The sequence below is a fragment of the Bidens hawaiensis genome, unplaced genomic scaffold (assembly GCF_021521415.1).
Source record: "Bidens hawaiensis isolate Kalapana, Puna unplaced genomic scaffold, B.hawaiensis_p1.1 tig00014906_1, whole genome shotgun sequence".
Lineage (NCBI taxonomy): Eukaryota > Viridiplantae > Streptophyta > Magnoliopsida > Asterales > Asteraceae > Bidens > Bidens hawaiensis.
The window spans coordinates 181,101-202,811 of NW_027492322.1; positions in this window are offsets into that span (position 1 = coordinate 181,101).

Here is a 21,711-nt window from a genome sequence, read left to right on the forward strand (position 1 = left end):
AGGTAATAAGAAAAGGCATCACCCGGAACCCAAGGCAAAGGTTGCCAAAGGCAAGGGACAACACATGGGTAAGTTCAAGGGAAAAGGAAAAGTGGAACCACCTAAACCAAAGAAGCTAAAGGCTAGCTCAGAAGATCCATGCTTTGGATGTGGGGAGATTGGGCATTGGATGAGGAATTATCCAACCCGTCTCAAAGAGTTGAAAGCTAAGAGGGATGCGGGGCAAACCTCGAGTACAACTTTCATGATTCATATTGATCTTAATCTTATTTACTCTAACACATGGGTATTGGATACCGGATGTGGAACTCATATTTGCAATTTATTGCAGGGGTTCAAGGGGAAATGAAGGATTCAAGAAAGGAGATATTAGTCTCTTCATGGGCAACGGATCAAAGGTTGTTGTCAAAGCCCGAGGAGACTACACATTGAACCTTCCAAATGGTTTGGAAGTTATTTTGAAAGACATTTTGTATGCTCCTAGTTTGACTAGGAACATTATCTCCGTTTCTTTGTTAAGATAATATGGGTATGATTTTAAATTTGTGGACAATGGTATTTGTGTTTTCATGAATAATGTCTTTTATTTCAAAGCAATGCCGTCTAATGGCATTTATGAATTAGTTCATGATAACACATCCTTTGATAACATGTTGTACCAATCAAGTACCAAGAAACTCAAAATGGATTTGAGTAAAACTTATCTTTGGCATTGTCGCCTTGGTCATATAAAAAAAGATCACATACATACACTTCAACAGAATGGTCTTTCGGAATCAAGTGAAGATGATTCATTTGATAAGTATGAGTCTTGTTTACTTGGAAAGATGACCGAGGACCCCTTTAGTGGAACAAATGAAGGGGAAGAAGACTTATTGGGCATCATAAATTCGGATGTATGTGGTCCTTTTAAGACAATGACAAGGAATGGTGAAAGATACTTCATTACTTTTATCGACGATTATAGTCGTTATGGGTATGTGTACTTGTTAAGACACAAAGATGAAGCCTTTGAAATGTTCAAAGTCTTCCAAAATGAAGTACAAAATCAACTCGATAAAACCATCAAAGTACTTCGTTCGGATAGAGGAGGTGAATACCTAGTGATGCTTTCCTAGATCATCTTAGAAGTTGTGGGATCATCTCACAACTTACTCCACCCGGAAAACCACAACACAATGGTGTGTCCGAAAGGAGGAATCGAACTCTATTGGATATGGTTTGATCTATTATGACTAGAAGCACATTGCCTCTATCATTTTGGGGTTTCGCTTTGCTCTCCGCGGCCCGTATTCTAAATATGGCCCCAACCAAGAAAGTGGACAAGACACCTTTTGAAATATGGAATGGAAGGGCTCCATCGTTATCATATTTAAAGGTATGGGGTTGTGAGGCTTATGTCAAGAACAACACCCAAAACAAACTTGAAAGTCGATCCACTAAGTGTATATATCCCAAGGACTCTATGGGATTTTATTTCTACAACCCAACTGAGCAAAAGGTGTTCGTTGCTCGAAAGGCCGAGTTCATGGAAACTAAGTTCCTTATGGAAGGTACTAGTAGAACGGTGGAAATCGAGGAGGATCGAGAACCACAAGCTGATACACGTTTGGTTGATACTAGCACTCGACAAGACGTTCTTGAGAATGATCAAATGGTTGATCAAGACACACAAAACGTTCGAAAATCCGGTAGAATTAGTCATCCACCCGAAAGATATGGTTTCTTCATGGATGGATGCTATGTGGTAGATTCGGATGAACCCACCACATATCGTGATGCAATGTCACAATCCGATTATGACAAATGGCTTGAGGCCATGAACGTAGAGATGCAATCCATGCATGACAACCAAGTATGGGATTTGGTTGTACCACCTCTTAATTCCAAACCGGTTGGAAGTAAGTGGGTTTTTAAGAAGAAAAACGATATGCATGGAAACTTGGATACTTATAAAGCTAGACTTGTAGCAAAAGGTTTCACTCTAACTCAAGGGGTTGACTATGATGAAACTTTTTCTCCCGTAGCAATGCTAAAGTCTATTAGGATATTGTTTGCCATAGTCGCATATTATGACTATGAGATATGGCAAATGGATGTCAAAACCGCCTCTCTAAATGGGCATCTTGAGGAAGATGTCTATATGGTTCAACCCGAAGGTTTTGTCGATACACGACATCCTAACAAGGTATGCAAGTTAAAGAAATCAATCTATGGATTGAAACAGGCATCTAGAAGTTGGAATCACTGATTTGACGAAGAAGTTAAGAAATTTGGCTTCATCAAGAATGGTGATGAAGCTTGTGTGTATAAGAAAGCTAGTGGGAGCATTATTACCTTCTTAGTATTGTATGTTGATGACATACTACTATTTGGGAATGACATTCCAACCATGGAGGGTGTAAAAGCATGGCTTGGAAGTTGTTTTTCAATCAAGGATCTTGGTGAAGCCGCCTATATTTTGGGAATAAAGATATACAGGGATAGATCAAGGCGGTTGATAGGTTTACACCAAAGTGCATACATTGACAAAATCTTGAAGAGGTTCATGATGGAGAACTCTAAGAAAGGTTTGGTACCTATTGAAAGAGAACGATATTGAGTGTGTCTCAATGTCCAAGCTCGAAGGAAGAGCAAGATAGAATGAATGAGATCCCATACGCATCGGCTATTGGATCCATCATGTATGCAATGGTATGCACTAGACCGGATGTATCATGCGCTTTAAGCATGACAAGTAGATTCCAACATAATCCGAGAAGTAGCCATTGGAAGGCGGTTAAGAGTATCTTGAAATACCTTAGAAGGACTAAAGATATGTTTCTAATATACGGTTCGGGTGAGGAGGAACTCGTTGTAAAGGGTTAAACGGATGTGAGTTTCCAAACCGATTGAGATGTTTCTCGATCACAATCGGGATATGTTTTCATTATGAATGGTGGGGAAATCTCTTGGAAGAGCTCAAAACAAGACATGGTAGCATTGTCCACCATGGAATCGGAATACATCGCTGCCTCATTGGCAGCTCAAGAAGCTGCGTGGATCAGAAAATTTATTTCCGACCTAGGGGTGGTCCGTACCATTCAGGACCCTCTAGAGATCTTTTGTGACAACGAAGGTGTGATTGCTCAAATCAAGGAACCTCGTGCACATCAAAAGATGAGGCACATTGAGCGGTGGTTCAACTACATAAGGGATGAAGTTGAAAAGGGAAAGATATGTATTCACAAAGTTCACACCGATCAAAACATTGCGGATCCACTCACGAAGCTCCTTGAAAGGCCAAAGCATGAGGGTCATGGTTGTGCCTTAGGACTTCGGTATTCTAGTGATTGGATATGATTGAATTTTGTATTTGGATATCGAAACAATTGTTATTTTGACTCATTCATATAATTATGGTTTATGATTATGTTATTTTGAGTTATGTTCCATTTTAGCATGTTTAAATCCGTGAATAAGTTACTTATTCTAAATGTCCATAGTCGTTCATATTTGTGGGAACAAATATGAATTTAAGACTATTATGAACTTGGATTGGTGGATATTTATAAGGCATGAATATAGAGCAAGGGTTGCTGCCAAGGTTCATAGATATTTATGGGTTATAAATATTGGACTTACCCGCTCTCAAATGTTACTACATGGAATCCTTATGATTGATCATAAGTAAATTTGAGTAAAGGAGAATATCATAGTATCCTCCAACCTGAGATACATATTGGGTTCTTGATATTCACCGAATATTGTACTTTGACTTAGTTCTTCGCTGCTCTGAAACATGACAGTACATAAGTCTAAGATCAGGTATGGTACAAGGTGATTGTGAGAGACGTATGTAGTTAAGAAGGGATTTTTCCCTCTTATTCGTTGAGAGTGAGATGTCTAAGGCTTGAAAGTTAAATCAACAGAGAATGATCACTCTGTGTCTCTGGATTTGACATGACATCTGTGGCAAAAGGATAAATGATAGATGTACCTAAATCATTTCAAGTAAGGGACTTGAAGGGGATGATGTTATTGAATGGCACTTCGTCATGCGTATTTGGGGTAGTAAACCGTAGTTAGGCGGTATTTGCTACTTGCATCAATCTTCTATGTATCTTGTGCAAGTGGGAGACTGTTGGACTCGGTATACCCAAGACACATATTATAATTGATGTGGCTAGTATGTCATGATCCAAGTCGGGTCATACCCAATAACAAGCTAGACAAATACTAATAATATTTGTTTATATATGATATGATCATAACAAATGAATATTAACACTTGAGTTATTTGGAAAGGGGTTTCTAAATAAAATGTACTTGTGAAATAAATAAATCATGTGGATGATTTATACTTTGAGAAAGAGCATTCCATATTGTTGTTTAAAGGGATTAAGTAACAATATGTTAAGCATGTTACCTATAATATGTTATTGTTGTGTATAACACAATATATGTGTGTATGACACAATACAAGTTATATAACACAATGCAATACATAAATAGAAAGTGTTACATGATAAAAGTAAGAAAGGAAGGAGGGTGGCCGGCCCCCCCTCTCTCCCTTTGCTTATTTTATTATTATCTTTCACGATAGTGGAGACATGCAAGAGATATGATTGGATTATTGTGTGGTGCAATAATAAATCAACCATCTCTCTTTCTTTTTCTAATAACACACAAGTCACAAGAGGATTTTTCCTCTTTTCCTCTCTTCTTTGATTTTCGGCCAAACAAGAAAGGAACAAGGAGAAGAAATTTCAAGTGTAAATCCTAGCTAATCAAGGTGTATTGTCGAAGGCTTGGGGTATGCAAGCTTGAGGACCTTCCCTTTGAAGTTCTTGCCTTCCAACCATCCTCTCCTTCACCCGCATTTGATTATCTTGAAAGGTATCCTTACATGCATGGACTTTTAGTGACATGTATGTGTTTGATAGTATGTATTTCGTATATGGATCCGGGCTTGGGTTTTGCATGTGTAAAATAGGTTTTATACATAAGAAATTAACAAGATTTAAAACTATTTCTGCTGCGTTTTTGGTAAAAGTAAGGTTTTATCACTTTGATAATCTTGTTAAAACCCAACACTCAAATCATTACTTACCAGAGAGAATGCACAGTGGTGACAAAGCCTGTCGAGTTATATGTGGACGCAGACTTTGATAAGGTTGAAGAGGATGAAAAGGCTCTCGCTACACTAACAATGGCACTTTCACCTGAAATTGCCTTGGGGGTTTTGAGAGTTACAGTCTGCTAAAGCGCTGTAGGAGGCCCTCATTGAGGTTTATGAGGGAAATCAAGATATGAGAAGAAGCATATAGGATCTTTTGAGACAAAAATTTAACATGCTCAATCATGTCCTGGGAGAGTCTTTGGAGACACAGATTCACAGGTTTATATCATTGGTCACGGAAATGAGATCAGCAAACATAAACCTAACTTCTGCTGAAATCAATAACAAGCTGGTCAACTCCATGCCGCAAAGTTGGGACATGAATGCTGCCGTCATAAGGAAGACAAAAGATTTAGCCAGGCTAACTCTGTCAGAAGTGATGGCTATTATTAAGGCTTGTAATATGGATGATAAGCAGTGTGCCATAAATCATGGCAACTTCTACTGTAACATTCGTTACTTTTCAAACCCGAAAATCCGACCCATTTTAAATTTTTGGTGTTATCTATCTATCTATCTATCTATCTATCTATCTATCTATATATATATATATATATATATATATATATTATAATGCTATTAATTAATAATTTTTGTTGCATGTATTTTATGCTATATTTATATTTGGATTTGTATTCATATTCGTTAAACTGACCTGTTCCATCGTTCCATTGTACTCGTGTATAACGTTCATCGTTAATATAATAATCACGAGGATTTAAGTTATTGTTCGTTCGTTTTCTTTTTCATTTTGATCGGTTATCAAAACTTTGAAGTTTAAGGTTTTTATTTAAACGAGTTACAAAAAAACTAGGCGGGCATAGAACGAAATATATCCAAGATATTACAAATTTTATTGCATTTCTAATAATATTTCAAAGTAGAAAGACTCAACTGTAAATATTATATTAAATATGTTTATTAAAATAGCTTGAAACAAGAGGGGTGAAAAGTGAAAATATTATTTAAATTATAATATTTTATTAATAAACAACACAACCCACCAAAATCTCCCAGTCACCCTCCCGTCTTTCCAACGAGATTTCCGGCGGACCAAGGTATTCCGGCGAGCATTTTTAGACCATTAAAACTCGCGATTTAAACCCGATTAAAGCTAGGAAATCACTTATTCAATAACGTCAAACAATAACGTCCATAACAACTCGCTAATAAACGACCAAATAATGGGTGATTCATCCGTGTAACGCCCGGAAAATTTGTTAAATTACAATAACGAGCAATAACTCCTAACCGTTCCAATTAAAACTATAAATAGGACCTAACCCATCATATAAACTCGTTCCAAGCTTTCTTTTCATCTAAAATACCCGTTGAAACTTCTGACCAAATCACATAAGTCGTTTTCCGGCGAGCTCGTGTTCTCCATCAATCAGAAACTTTTTCAGGTAATTAATACATGGATCTTAATAGTTTTTACTCGTTAATTAAAACCCCTAACATGATTTTAGCAAATTTGAATTGATTTAATCAGATTATTTATTAAGTGTTGGGTCGGATTTTGATAAGGAAGATTGGAATCTTCTCAACCTCCTCAGAAAATGGATAAGTATGGACTTCGAGCAAGCCTAGGCGATCAAGCATGGTTTTACTACTTCGAGCAAGGTCTTCAGAACCTTAAATGGTTGATTCTTCTAAGTGTTAAGGCTTCGAGCAAGCTACACTTCAACGAGCAAGAGTATTCTTCTATCGAGCATGGATTGCCAATCGAGAAAATAGCTTGATCATACAAGTTTTAACCTAGTGTTACGAGCACAGGATGATCGAGCACATGGGAACAAGCATGGATGCAATAAGAATATGCCACGTGATCAAAGAAAGGACTTCGAGCACAATTCAGTTCCCGAGCAAGATTTACATCCGAGCATGCTAAAGATTGCTGAATAAGTAAAGTTGAAGACATCAAGAAGAACGAGCTTGCTCGATGGACTAGTTCGAGCAAAGCTTGGACAAGTCAAGAAGGACGAAGCTTACTAGAGGAGAATATATTCTCTGAAAGAGAATATATTCTAAGTAAAGTATGCTCGAGGACAGTCAACGAGCATACCTAGCATAGGGAGTCTGCTCGAGCAAGATTGTTACCTTGCTCGAGGACTCAACACTTGTATTATTTTCTGTTTCATTATGTAATGATTAAGAACTTCTAGAAGTAATGTCAGGGTCTATAAATAGGGTCCCAGGGCACGGCTTTTCACACGGTTTTACACACGGCACTCTGTACAGAAAACATTCTAAAGGAATATTCTTATTGTTTCCTCGTATAGCCGCCACTACCTGCGCCGTCACACGAAACCCTAGACATTCCTTACACTGTTCCATTAATGAGTTATTAAATACAGTAAATCTTTTGTTTTAAAATCATTCTTACTAATTAGTCATTTACGTTTCGTGTTTGTTGCTTATTCCTTCACTCCTTCGTTCCCACATGTTGGATATCCTGATTCCGCCGGGATATTCAACAGGCCTTTGGGTAAACAGAGTCGGTGTGTTCTTGCCAACCTTTCGAGGTTTCACCCGATTCACGGTCCTAACAAGTGGTATCAGAGCTTGAGTAAGCTCGCTGAAGGCCACGGGACAAAAGGTTGTGAAAAAGCTTGAAGCTTTACTCTGTCTTCACTACTGCAAACTCCAGATCTACTGATATGGAAGACCAAGAAGTTTCCACCAAACAAGATTCCAAGGTTACTCGAACAAGAAAACTTCATAAAATGGAAGGTGCTGTTTGAAGCAGCGGTGAGCTATAATGACCCAGAGCTGTGGGCTTCTATCACCGAAGGAAACTACGTTCCTTTAACAGCTCCAAACAACAACGCAACCGTTGAATTGAAGATGAAGAAGAGAGATGATAAAGCTTTGTCTATGCTGAAATTAGGGCTTTCTTGGGAGATTCTGACAACTGTAAATCATCACAAGACTGCAAAGGGTATGTATGATGTAGTCATTGAAATGTTTGAAGGGAATACAGAGTTGAGAGACATCAAGAAAGACAGATTGAAACAGCAGCTTGACAGATTCAAGTTTAAGGAAGGAGAAAGACTAAAGTCAGTTCTGCAAAGGTTCATGATGATTGTGAATGAAATTAGAACAACAGACCTTCAGATATCTGATTTTGATCTAAACAAGAAACTTCTATCATCTCTGTCTGGTGAGTGGTACACTGCCAGCAAGTTCATCAAAGAAAGGGAAAATTTTCCAAACTTTAAATTGGATGATGTGATTGCCTTTCTCAAGGCTGTAGAACATGAAATGATTGAGAACCATATGATTCGAGAGGACAAGCCAAGCTTTCAATTGAACAATGCTTTTGTAGCACCCATGGGCAACCTCTCAATCAAGAATCAACAGCCTATTGTTGAGGAACCATCAGAAACAAAATCATCTTGCAGTAGTCAATCAAGATTCAATGTTCAGCTGATTGAAGATGACACACCATCTCCAGCAAATGGACAGACTACTTTCATGCAGCACAACCCAAGTCAAGGAACAGAATACTAGGCCTTGTTCTCCATGTTCACTGACTCATACCATGCCTTTGTGGCCAAGAATCTGATAAATACAAGCATTGTGCAAGAAGACCTAGAACAAATAGATGCTGATGATTTAGAAGATATGGACATTAAATGGCAAGCAGCCATGCTAGTAGTGAGGAGCAAGAGATTGTACAACAGGACAGGTAGAACAAGCTCAATGGTCCAACTGAAAGAATTGGATTTGACAAATCGAAGGCCATCTGTTACAACTGTCAACAACCTGGACACTTTGTAAGAGAATGTAACATGCCAAGGCAAGCTGGAAATCAACTAAATCAAAATCAATTCTACCAGAACTAGAATCAAAATTTTCAGCAGCAAAGAAATCAAATTACCAACCAGAACCCATACCAAAATCCAAACAGACCCCAACAGCAAACATTTCAACCTCAAAGAAACAACCAAATGTAGGCTCACACAAACTAGAACAGAACAAATCAGAATAATGTGAGCCAGCAGAGAGACCAGGGAAATGTTGCTGTTACAAGGGTGCCACAGGATGGGGAATTCGATTGGAGCAATCATGCAGCTGAAATGGAGAGGGCAAATGTTGCATTCATGGCAAAGGTGCATGACCAGGCTGAATCTTCAAATACTCAGGTACAATCTGATGTCTCAATTTATGATCTTCTTGTTATTATTGATCAACTTAATCAGGAGATTGGAAAATGGAAAACTGAGTGTGAGAGGAAGGAAGTCTTTTTGAATGTGTATGAAACAAGTGAGGTAACCTATGAAAGTCAAATCAAAGGACTTGAGGATGACTGTATGATGGCATACCAGACCCAATCAAGAATGACCATTGAAATTGAAGGGTTGAAAAAGATGTATGCAGAAGAAAAGATGAAGAATGCTGAATTGCTAATTCAGATGGATTTCTTGAAGAACCTTGTTTCTACTGGCAATATTGTGGGATATGTTGATAAAATGACTGAAGAAGAGAAGTACAAAAAAGTTCCACCGCCTTTTTGTGACAGCTACCCACTGAAAGTTGACAAGGAGAGTAGAAGTGAATATCTTAAGCAGTTCAAGAATGTTTTTGATGACAAAGAAGAGTTTGTAAAGAAAGATGCTGATGTGTATGTAGACCAGAATGGAGAGTTTGCGGTGAAGAAGGATGAGGAGCCAAAAATTGAGAAGAATGACAAATTGGTAGGAGAAAACAAGAAGTGGAGTGAGTACTCCAGTGAAGACAGCAACTGCAGCTGTGGAAGCTCTAAGTCACCAAAGGGCAAAAAGAAGAAAAGATCAAGCAAAAAGAAGAATGAAAAGATTCCTCTTCTTCCAAAGATGACTCCAAAGATGAAAAGGCATTATGAGAAAATAAGGAGAGAGCATGTGGTATTTGACATCTGCGCTAGATCACAATCTGAGATCAAGAATGGAAAAGAAAAAAATTGTGAAATCCACTTATGATCTGTCATATCCACCAATTTACCCAGTTTTCTCTAATCATGAGTTGTTTGATTATGGGGATGTTTATTATGTGCCAACAAGAAGATTTACAAGAGTAGAAGAAGGAAGCTCATCAAGAACTTCCTCCAAGTTGAAGAAAATTGTTTTTGTCAAAGAAAAGTATCCACATAAAATTGACATCAGTGAGCCAATCAAGATGGATTTCTCCAACACCTTGTATCCAAAGACCTCTTTGGGATTTGACTTTCCCAAACCAAGTGACAAAATCCAAGACAAACAATTGCTTGATATGGGAAGCTATGCCAAGGTCTGGTGTAAGAAGTGTGATGCATATGGTCATCACACTGAATCTTGTTGGATTGCTGAGGACACTTTTGAAATTCCTGATGTGGTGAGTAGATTTGACATGAAAAGTTACAAAGAGATGTATCAGAATTTCCTGAGTGGAAATAGAAAACCTTCTGGTTGTGTGGAACAAAAGGAGATTCTTGAAAAAAGACTCAAGACCATTCTGAAAATTGAAGTAAATGAGAAAGAGCCACACAAAACTGAGAAGAACAAAAGGTCAACTGATAAGGGAAAAGCAAATATCAGACCTGGAGTTCTCAATGGTGATGAAAAGTTTTTGTTAAAACAGGGGTTCGAACCAAAAGGGTTCCAATGGAAGACAAAGAAGGAGGTGGTTGAGAAGAAGAACTTTGTGATTTAGCAGACAGAAGAAGTAATCAAATCATAGGTTGTGAAGGATGGGTCAGATTCTGACACAGAAGAAGATTGTGAAATTGTGTATGAAGACCCACCTCCAACTCCTGATGAATCTTCCACTGACACTAAATTACAAACTGATGCAGTTTGTAATCAGATTCAAACTAATTTTGTTTTATGTGTATATGCAGGAACAGTCCTTGATAAAAAATGACTCATGGTATATGGACAGTGGATGTTCCAGGCACATGACCTGTGATAAGGGTGTGTTGATAAATTATGAAAAGAAATATGAAGGGCCAGTTGCCTTGTGTGTGATGAATATGGAGGAAAGATTGTTGGAAGAGGAACACTCACAAATGGCAAAGTATCCTTTGAGAATGTGCTGCATGTTGAAGGACTACAATACAACTTGCTCAGCATCTCTCAAGTCTGTGATAAAGGATATAAAGTGGCTTTCAATGATGAACACTGCTGATCTTGAAGCCTGAATTTGTTATTCCTGCTGACATGATTATGATGATGGCTCCAAGAAATGGCAACCTCTATGAACTAAGAATGAATACTGCAACTTCAAGAGGTGGTTCATGCTTTGTGTCAAAAGCAACTGAAAATGAAACTAAGCTATGGCATAGGAAGATGTGTCATGTGAACTTAAAGAACATGAACAGAATTGTAAAAGATGAACATGTTGTTGGCCTTCCCACAAGAGAGTTCAAATTGGAAGAAAAATGATCATCCTGCCTAAAAAGGAAACAACACAAATCCTCACATAAAAGCAATATGATAAATACTATTGATGAGGTCTTAGAACTGCTACACATGGATCTATTTGGTCCTATCAGTGTTCCAAGTATTGGGAAGAAAAGATATTGCCTGGTGATTACTGATGATTATTCAAGGTTTACATGGGTATACTTTATGGCCAGCAAAGATGAAACTGCAGAGTTGATCAGAATGTATGTGCTAAAAATGGAAAATCAACTTGAAAGGAAGGTGAAGATTATTAGAAGTGACAATGGGACAGAGTTCAAGAATGGATTTATGGATAAATTCTGCACCACTATGGGTATCTATCAACAATACAGTGCTCCCAGAACTCCTGAACAAAATGGTGTTACAGAAAGAAGAAACAGAACATTAATTGAAGCTGCAAGGACCATGATTGCTGATGCAAATCTGCCAGTCACCTTCTGGGCAGAAGCAATCAACACTGCATGTTATGTGCAGAACAGGGTTCTTTTGAACAAGGCTCAAAATAAGACTCCATATGAGGTTATCTTTAAGAGAAAGCCTTATGTGAAGTTCTTAAAGCCTTTTGGATGCAGATGCTCACTCCTGAATACAAAGGACTATTTGAACAAGTTCCAGTCTAAATCACTGGAATGTTTCTTTGTGGGCTATTCATCTCATTCAAAGGCTTATAGAGTCTATGTGAAGGAGCACATGGTGGTTATTGAATCTTCTGATATAATTTTCAATGAAAACCAGTTCAATAATGTTGAAGGACCCAAGTGGCTGTTTGACTTGGAAAATATGATCAAATCATTCAAAATCTACAGTGAAGATATGGATGACAACATGTACAGAACCAGCTTTGAAGAAAAAAAAATCAAAGACAAGTTGATCTGGACAAGCTATGGTCATCTGTTGCTCCTGAGTTTAATGGATTTAACTTTGAGAGGAACAACCTTCAAGCTGCTGAAGTTGATACAAATGGACAAGATGATGCAGTGGAAGTCTCTAATGAAGGGCTAAGTGAAGTAGAGAATGAACCAATTCAAAGTCAGCAACCTGATCAGACTGAAAGGATAAACCAATTTGAAGACAGGTTCCAGTCTTTGTTTGACTCTCTACAATTTCGGTCAAATGAAGCATCTTCATCAGAGATAAATCAAGTTCAAGCAAATGAAGAATCCCAAATGAGAATTGAAGATGATTCTGCTGTGTTAAATATGACAAATCTTGAAACAGAAGTATCTGCACAACAAGTTGTACAAACCACTTCCGTTGAAAGAAATCATCCAGTAGAAAACATAATAGGAGACTTGCATGAGGGAGTGACAAGAAGTTCTTCTGAGAAGGCAAACATCTGCCTGTATGCTTGCTTCTTATCCCAAGTTGAACCAAAGAACATTAATCAAGCTTTGAAAGACAACAGTTGGGTAGAAGCGATGCAGGAGGAATTAGCCAAATTCAGAGACTTACATGTATGGGACTTGGTTGACAAGCCCAGAGGCAAGTATGCTATTAGGACAAAATGGGTCTTTAGAAACAAAAAAGGATGAAAGAGAAATTGTTATTAAGAACAAAGCAAGACTGGTAGCTCTAGGATGTTTACAAGAGGAATGAGTGGACTTTGAATAAGTTTTTGCTCCAGTTGCAAGACTATAAGCAATCGGAATCTTTCTGGCATATTGTGACATTCGTGACAAAACCGGATACACCTCAGTTTTCACAAATCGAATAAGCGTTTAACCGCTTATTGCATAACGAACGAACGGATAACCAAACAGGTCTGGTTGTGACCCAGATATCCCGGGAGGGCATCTGTAAGTGATATACGTTTGATATAAGCTAAAAATATTAGTATCTTGGCCTTAGTTCGATAGCAAACAAGTTAAACGAAAACATGCTCGTTTAACTACCCGCTATAGATTTAAACGCGAAAGATAGTTACAAATCAAGCATTGTATCATCCGTTAAGCCGAAAATGACTTACCAAACACTTATTTGAAATATTTTAAGCGATCCGTGAAAATATTTTCGATTTTTATAAACGTATAGTATGTTTTTATAAATTTACACAAAACTAGCCGAAAAACACTCGTTTTCGCACTGTTTAACGCACCCGATATATTTTTCGCGCCAAAAACCGAACCCGATGTAAATTTGGACCGGGGCTTTCGTGTGTGGGCTTGAAAAATCAGAAACTTGGGTCAAAATGGGCCCATGAGCATTTCGGCCGCAAAAAAATTCCCCCACCTAAGTAACCTTTATTTTTTTATATATATACAAATGAGATATTTTAACATCAAAATTTGTGAAATAACTTCTGGACTTCTTCTTCTCCAGCAAACTCAAGAAGAAAATTAGGGGTATGTTTGGTTGGAGCTAATGGAATGAAGGGGGAATGGAATGAAAGAAGGAATGGAATGGACAAGGGAATGAAATGGATCATTACCATTCATTTTCCTTGTTTGGTTAACCTATAGGAATGAAATCATTTATTAATTTTTATTGTTTGATATCTAAAAAAATTGTAGAAATGAAATAGAAATAATAAAAACACTTCTATCTCAAAAAAGTGAACACTTTTTAAACCTAAAAAAAAGAAAAAAAAACCTACAATGGTGACGGTGGTAGCTCCGGCGACGAAAATGGTGGTGGCGGTGGCGATGGCGATGGTGGTGGTGTCGGCGGAGTTGGTGGTGGTGCCGATGGTAGTGGTGGTGGTGGGTGTTAGGTGATGGTGTTATTGAGAAAGTAGGGTGAATGAGGAATGGAATGAAAAAAAGAAGAGGGGTGGGAATGAATGGATTTGATGGAATGGGATTCCATGTGTAATGGATGATTCCATTCCATTGAGCAACCAAACACTACTTTTTTCATTCCTACGTAATGAATCATTCCATTCCTATTTTAATTTTGCATACCAAACACTACCTAGGTATTTTGATTAGTTTTACTATTTTTAATTCGTTTTAATTAGGTTTAATAGCATATAAACATGATTTAAATGCCAAAAATCATTCCTAACCATGTAAAAACCCTAAAAATGATCCATAAACATATTTTGATCATACACATGGTAAGGAATCTGGTTTGATATTTTTTTGGCCATAAACACGGATTAGAGGGTTAAAACGACATTTTTACGGTTCAAAAGTTCGTTTTTGTAAACTAGCCGAAACCCTAAGTCAAGGGCTGTTATGTTGATGAAAAATTGCTTGGTTTGTGATATAGGACTTGTACCTAGCTTGCATATAAGCACAAAAGCTTGAAAACTTGATTAGAAAGGCGGAATCGAACCAAAACCGCTAAGGTAATGCTGAAACACTCGTTTACAGGCTGTTTAGGTTAAGATTGTGATGTGCAAATTGTTAGGTCTTGAAATTTTTAAGGGACATCAGGGACTATATCATTGAGTCCCTGTTCAAATTTGGTAATTTTTCGACCATCCGAGAATATTTGGCGAATTTATTACCGAATTGGGACGTTTATCTGGGAAAAATAGTTAAAATGCTTGAAAAATTATTAAATGTCGTGGGGAACTCAGATTTGGTATATTTTTATCACATATCAAATTTTGGGGAATTTGGAAATGTCTAGGTATGCTTTGTGTAAATGCATTCATATGAAATTTTATAGCCGAATTTGGGCCGAAAAGTATATTGAACGAGCTTGTTGCATTCTGGAATTGATACACGTTGTTTTGGGACATAATTTGAGTATTCATGAATTTTTGTGGAGTTTTTGGAAATCGTTTGGGATAAACGGACGATTTTCAGGCTAAATATAGTAGAAAAAATGAATTTTCATAAATTAATAAACAAGTAAATAATTCCAGAAAAATTTTTATAAAAATCTACATATTTTATTTGATAAATTACTAAATTTTCATAATTTAATGATTAACGGTTAATTAATTAGGCTAATTTGAAGATTAAACAAATTCCATTTTAATAAAAACCGGCAAGTTCGCCATTAACGAACCTGCGGGAATATCAAAACACCAAGAGTGATCAAAAGTCATTTTTTTGGATTAATTAAGTAAAAACAAACCTTTTTATGAGAAACCTGAATAATCTGGATAGATTGTGCACGTTTCTTCTCAAATCAAACTGAATAAACAGAAACGGGCCCCGTAGCTAATCCGGGACCCCAATATGTTATCTTTCTTTATAACTTAATCATTTTATTAACCAATACATTTACCCAAGCTTATTTTCCCATAACTGTTTTCTGAACGCGTAAACAAACAACTTGGCCCAGCGGGGAAAACGGGAAACTGAGCCAAGTTCAGTTTTAAGTATTAGACATTGAACAACATCACAACCTAAGCCTATTGCCACTTTCTGGGCGTTCCAGCTATACCCAGATTAGTTATACAGCCCAGTTTAGTATTGATATTATAATAATATTAAAATATTAATATTATTATGATATTAATTATAGGGACTAAGTGATAGCAAGGGAAACGAACCCCGAGCTGACATTGCACTGAGTGCCTACAAAACAGTGAGTTTCATGACCCCATTTCTGAACTGTTTTACGAACTTTTGGGGTGAAAAGCATGTTTAATTACATATACATACATGAAACATGTATTGATGTGAATTATCTAAGTGCTAACACACGAAAGTCCCCACTAACACAGTAATTAAATTCGAGCCGGTGGCTTGTGAATAGTACTATTGGTTTGACAAACCCAAACAGAGCCGGGATGTGTTGCTGAAACTTTACCTCGTTTGCACATGACCATAATTACACAAACACGCTATGTAGTGTTAGACATAGGGGGCATATTGTGGGCGGAAAGGGGGCCACAGTGGTTGATTGGGCGTGGGAAATGGATGCACGCAGCACATACAGTCAAGGCTTCACTGTAGCTTAGCATAATTACATCATTTACATACATACATACTTATATCATGATTACAAGTGTTAACTTGTGAATATTCATAACTACTTTCTTGAAACTCGTGAAACTCACCAACTTCAGTAGTTGACCCGTTTTAAACTGCTTTTCAAGATTACCAAAGTTTGAATAAAGTGATGTCGTGCTATTTATCGTGGAACGTGCTCGATGCTATGTGAATAGACGCAAGGTTATTAGTACGAATAGAGTAGTTTAACGAACGTATTTTGTTGTAACACCTAGTTTTAACACAAAAATAAATCAATGTAATATAATGTAAATTAGTTTGTAATGTTTCTTTATAAACAATGTTGTTGATACCAGAGGTGTCTGTTACATTCCCGTTTTATGCTTCCGCATTGTGCTAGTCGCGGTGTGACAGAAGTTGGTATCAGAGCCATTGGATATAAAGGATTAGGTTATCCCTTAGGGTACCTAAAATATAACCGTAGGCTCGATTAACTCTGAGAAAATAATTAAATAATAATTATGTGCTGTTGGATGCCGTGATGAACTTGTACGGCAAGTGAGTTATTGTGGTTCGGAACATAATAATAGACTTGCTTGTACGAGGGAATTCGGGGAGAAGTCGCGGAACGTATGGATAGGTAAAAGTGGCAACATATGTGTATAAAAGGTAATGTGTAAGTATATATATATGTAACACGAATACGTGCTTATCTGGAACAAGGTGTACGAATACGTGTACGTACTGTACTGTCGATAATACTAAGTCTTCGTGTAACAAATATTATATTCGATTATAATCAATATTAATATAAAATTGTATTTTATTAAAAATAATATTATATTTTATCATAATTAAGATTGTACCTAACCATAACAAATAAAATATTTTATTTTAGCCTTAAGCAATAATATTCTCTACTATGATTCCTACTATTGAAAAATATTATTTTGACAAATCATTGAGCCAAAAGATGTCGAAATCGGTAGCCCCATATCGAATGAAGAACTGATGTGCCTGTAAACGAGAATGCGAGAATGTTCTATCAAGTCCAAACTAAACCTATTGTATGATTGAATCACAGACCGAGCGTAAATTCAAGGCCTAGAAAGGAACTGTGGAAGGTATGATATACGCACATCCATCTCAAGGGAATACGACACTTCTTGATTCGGGCCTAATCTTTATCTCACATACCAGTTTCTAACAGTAAATTGAACTGTTTTCTAGCCATCTCTCCACTTCCACTATTTAAAAATAAGCACTACTCTCAAGAAATACTTAAGAAAGAGTATGGCTTATCAAAGTTTAAATATAATAGCTATCCTATTAAATTTTTAATAATATAACAAACCGTGACCACCTACATATATCATACGCCAGTTATGAAAATAATAAGTCCTCTATATTTCACCAGTATCACCGACCTTGATTAACCCTCCTTAACTAATAAACTTATCAAAACACCTGTGTACGAGTATCTCCAACCACTCCTATATTGTTGCCACTTCGATCGATTTATCATAGAAGAGAGACCCCACGCTTGCGGACCAATGATGTGTCTTGGCTTGTAGAGAACATACTTACTCCCAACTAATAAATCATCATTTGTGGTAGACCCGGCATGCTTACGGGTACTGAATAATCCGGTGAAAGAATATTTTCTAATTATATTTAATGACATCTAAAGGTCAAGAGGAATATACAAATGCCTCCCGACTACAACATACTGTTTAAACTCATAACGAACAAATGTCTACTTACGGGAGAGACATGATAAAACAGTTACCCATTAGTGGGATTACATCTGAATAATTGGTTTACAAGTTATGAACTATTCGTGATTGTTATAATGTGTGCCCGGGTAGACGAAGTTAGTATGACACTGTTGTGTATAGTTCGATACTCTCTGCAAGCATTTGGTAGTGTGCTATGCTGATGTGGGGGGGGGGGGGGCGATTTGGATCCATTAGTACAAACATTGACCCTTACTGGGTTAAAATTACCTGTCGTGGCATGACAATTTTCGATGTACATATTCAAACAATGGCCTTCTTAGGCTAAATCTATGTGCTATCCTGAGTATATGGATACATGATTTGGTAAGTGTAATACGTGTCTACTATTTGAATTACTTGACTGTTAGCTAATGTGATTCCCTGCGCAATGAGTTATAGGGAAAATTACTATTATGTGAAGTTTAATTGTTTATCATTATAGAATGGCCCTGAAGAAAACAAACACGTGATTTACGGCATTTGTGGCCGAAATGATTGTTCGGCAACTGCAGTTGGTAACTTAACTCTGACAATCGCAGCGCGATTCACTGCCGTCATTAATACGAATTAAATGCCAAACATTAATATGACCGCGAATAATATCTCGCCGCCCAATACTAACATTGTCACAAATAATACTCCCCCACTGAACACTAATGCTATTATCAATAGTAATAATTTCCCCCACTAAATGCCTTTGACAACAAAAATCTCTTACCAAACATGAATACTGGTCGTAACAACCGTGATCCTTCACGACGGGAATACTCGTTTAAACGATTTAAGTCGTGCAAATATCTAAATTTTAATGGTACTAATGAATCAAAGGATTTAGTAAAATGGATCTAGAAGATAAGTCTGTTATCCGTACCAGTAGCTCCCATCAAATTGTATTGTTAATTATTTTACTATTGCACTACTTGGCCACGACCTTATGTGGTAGAAAGCGATTGTACGAATTTGGGAACAAAAGGCAATTACCCTTATGACTTGGGCAAGATTTAAAACCCTTATATTGAAATATATTGTCCAATGAATGAAATCCAAAACGAAAGGGCGGGTCAACTGAAATGCAAAAACCGTTCTAATGATCTGGTTTCGACAAATACTATGGTTAGTAGTCCGGAAATAGAGACCTTAGCTAATCCATTCAGCCACTTAACTTTTGAGAATACCGGGACGCAAGCCGGGGTGGTAACTTAGAATTTGGTCAATAAAGGTGTGTTGAGAATACCGGGTAGTTATATAATACAAAACAAATCAATTGTGAAACAGGGGTACAAAAGCTACAACTAATTAAACATGTGCGGCCTACAACTCAAAATAATACGGCGATTAACTTTAGTTCAGAATGAAATATATACAATAAACCTTTGCCAAAAGTGTGGTTAGGTAATTATTATCATATAAGAAAATGGTGAATAAAGGTATGTCATAAAAGCGGGAAGATTGGATACTATGCTTGTAGTCGTGAAACCATTATAACCACTGTAAACCAACCATACTAACCTCACCACTTACAATTACCCTAATCACAACCAATTCGATCACAAATTATGACAAACCTCCCTCATGTTTACTATGAGTATGAAAGTATGAAACGCTTCAAAAGAAATGTCCTTGGTTAAACCAAAATCAAGCATCGACTTCTAACTTGGCTAGAGGCCGCGTTTAGTGATTGGATCAGATAGTAGACGACAAGACTTAAGTGTGGTGAAAGAATACACCTGTAATTACTGAGTAATATACTTCAGCCTCGTTTGATATAGGTACCGATAGAAGTTTCATTCCTACTAACTTCTTATCCCCGAGAAATGTACTAGTTAGTAAATACAAGGCGAAACTCGTGAGTGATGACTAAATAGTTGAAATTCCTCTCTTAAATGATGAAGCAATTATGGTACAGGGAGAGAAGTTTGGTGCAATATCACCTTTCTTGCCTCATTTTAAAGTATTAAAGCACTTATGCCAAAGGTGTATGGCATCTGAAAAATGTAACCATGAAAACCCCAATGAAACATATAGAAGACATTCCTGTAGTACTCGAATACTCCAATGTCATTTCTGATGAACTACCCGGAATACTATTATTCGACAAGTTGAATACCGAACTGACTTAATCCTAGGAACAACTCCTATTACCCAGGACATCTTATTGTCTGACACTCTCCGAAATGAAAGAATTATTTGGCCAGCTACAAGAATTATTAGATAAAGATTTCATAGGAACCAGCTATCCTCATTGGGGAGCACCCGTGTTGTTGAAAAAAAAAAAGAAGGATGAAAGTTTAGGATATGCATTGATTACTGAGGATTACACGAATTGCCGTTAAGGACCAATATTACTTCCCATAATTAGACGATTTTTTTTCAATCAGCTCCAAGACGCGAATTACTTCTCAAAAACCTCTGAAACGGCTATCGTCAAGTTAAAATCCAAGAGAAAGATGTTTCTAAAACGGAATTTTGAACTCAGTATGGCCACTATGAATCCTTAGTTATGCCTTTCGGACCGACTAATGCACCTGTAGTTTCATAAATCTCACAAACCGAGTTAGTAAATTGTACCTCAACAAATTCTTTATAACATTATTGATGACCTCCTGATATCTTGAAAACCAAGAAAGAACATGAGCAACATTCACAAACAATCTTGGAGATGTTGAGACAGGTGAAATTGTATATCAAGTTGTCCAAGAGAGAATTTTGGCTACAAGGAGTATGATTCTTAGAATACGTTATTAGTTAACACGGAATTCACATATACCCTTTCCAAAACTGACAAACATCAGAATTAGCAAAAGAAATTCGCCAAATTTTAGAACTAGCTGAGTATTATCGGCTCTTCATTGTATACTTTCCAGTTTAGCCCAACCTTTAACCACTTCAACCTAAGAAAACTGAATTTATGATTGGGAAAGAGAACAAGAAATAGCTTTTCAATTACTGAGACAGAATCCTCAGAAGGGATTATTGACCTTGTAAATTATTGTGATACATCCCGAAAAGATTTGGAATGCGTACTAACGCATAGAAACAAGGTTATAACATATGCTTCCCGACAATCAAAAATGCACGAGAAAATTTTACTATCCTTAACTCGGAGTATGGGATGATTATTTTTACATCTAATGCGTGGGCATGCTACTATTATACCATCAAACGCACAAATTACAAGAATTGCAGAAGCTTATGACCTGCAATTGATATGACAAAACTAAATACGGGATAAGAAAGACGAGTAGAGTTGTGGAATAAGTGTAATTGTGAATACCGATGCCTCAAGAGGAAGAGATGAAATTAAACACTGGAAAATATGGACATTTGAAATAATTGTTTAAACAAACCTTATCAGGCAAATTTATATCGTCCAAAAGAAAGCCTTATGAGCATAACATTTATAAAACAAAATCTTGCACCGGAACGAGCAAAGAAAACTGATGAAATTCTATACCTCAAGAAAACCGAGTCTGGATTCCAATTTTTGGTAAAAT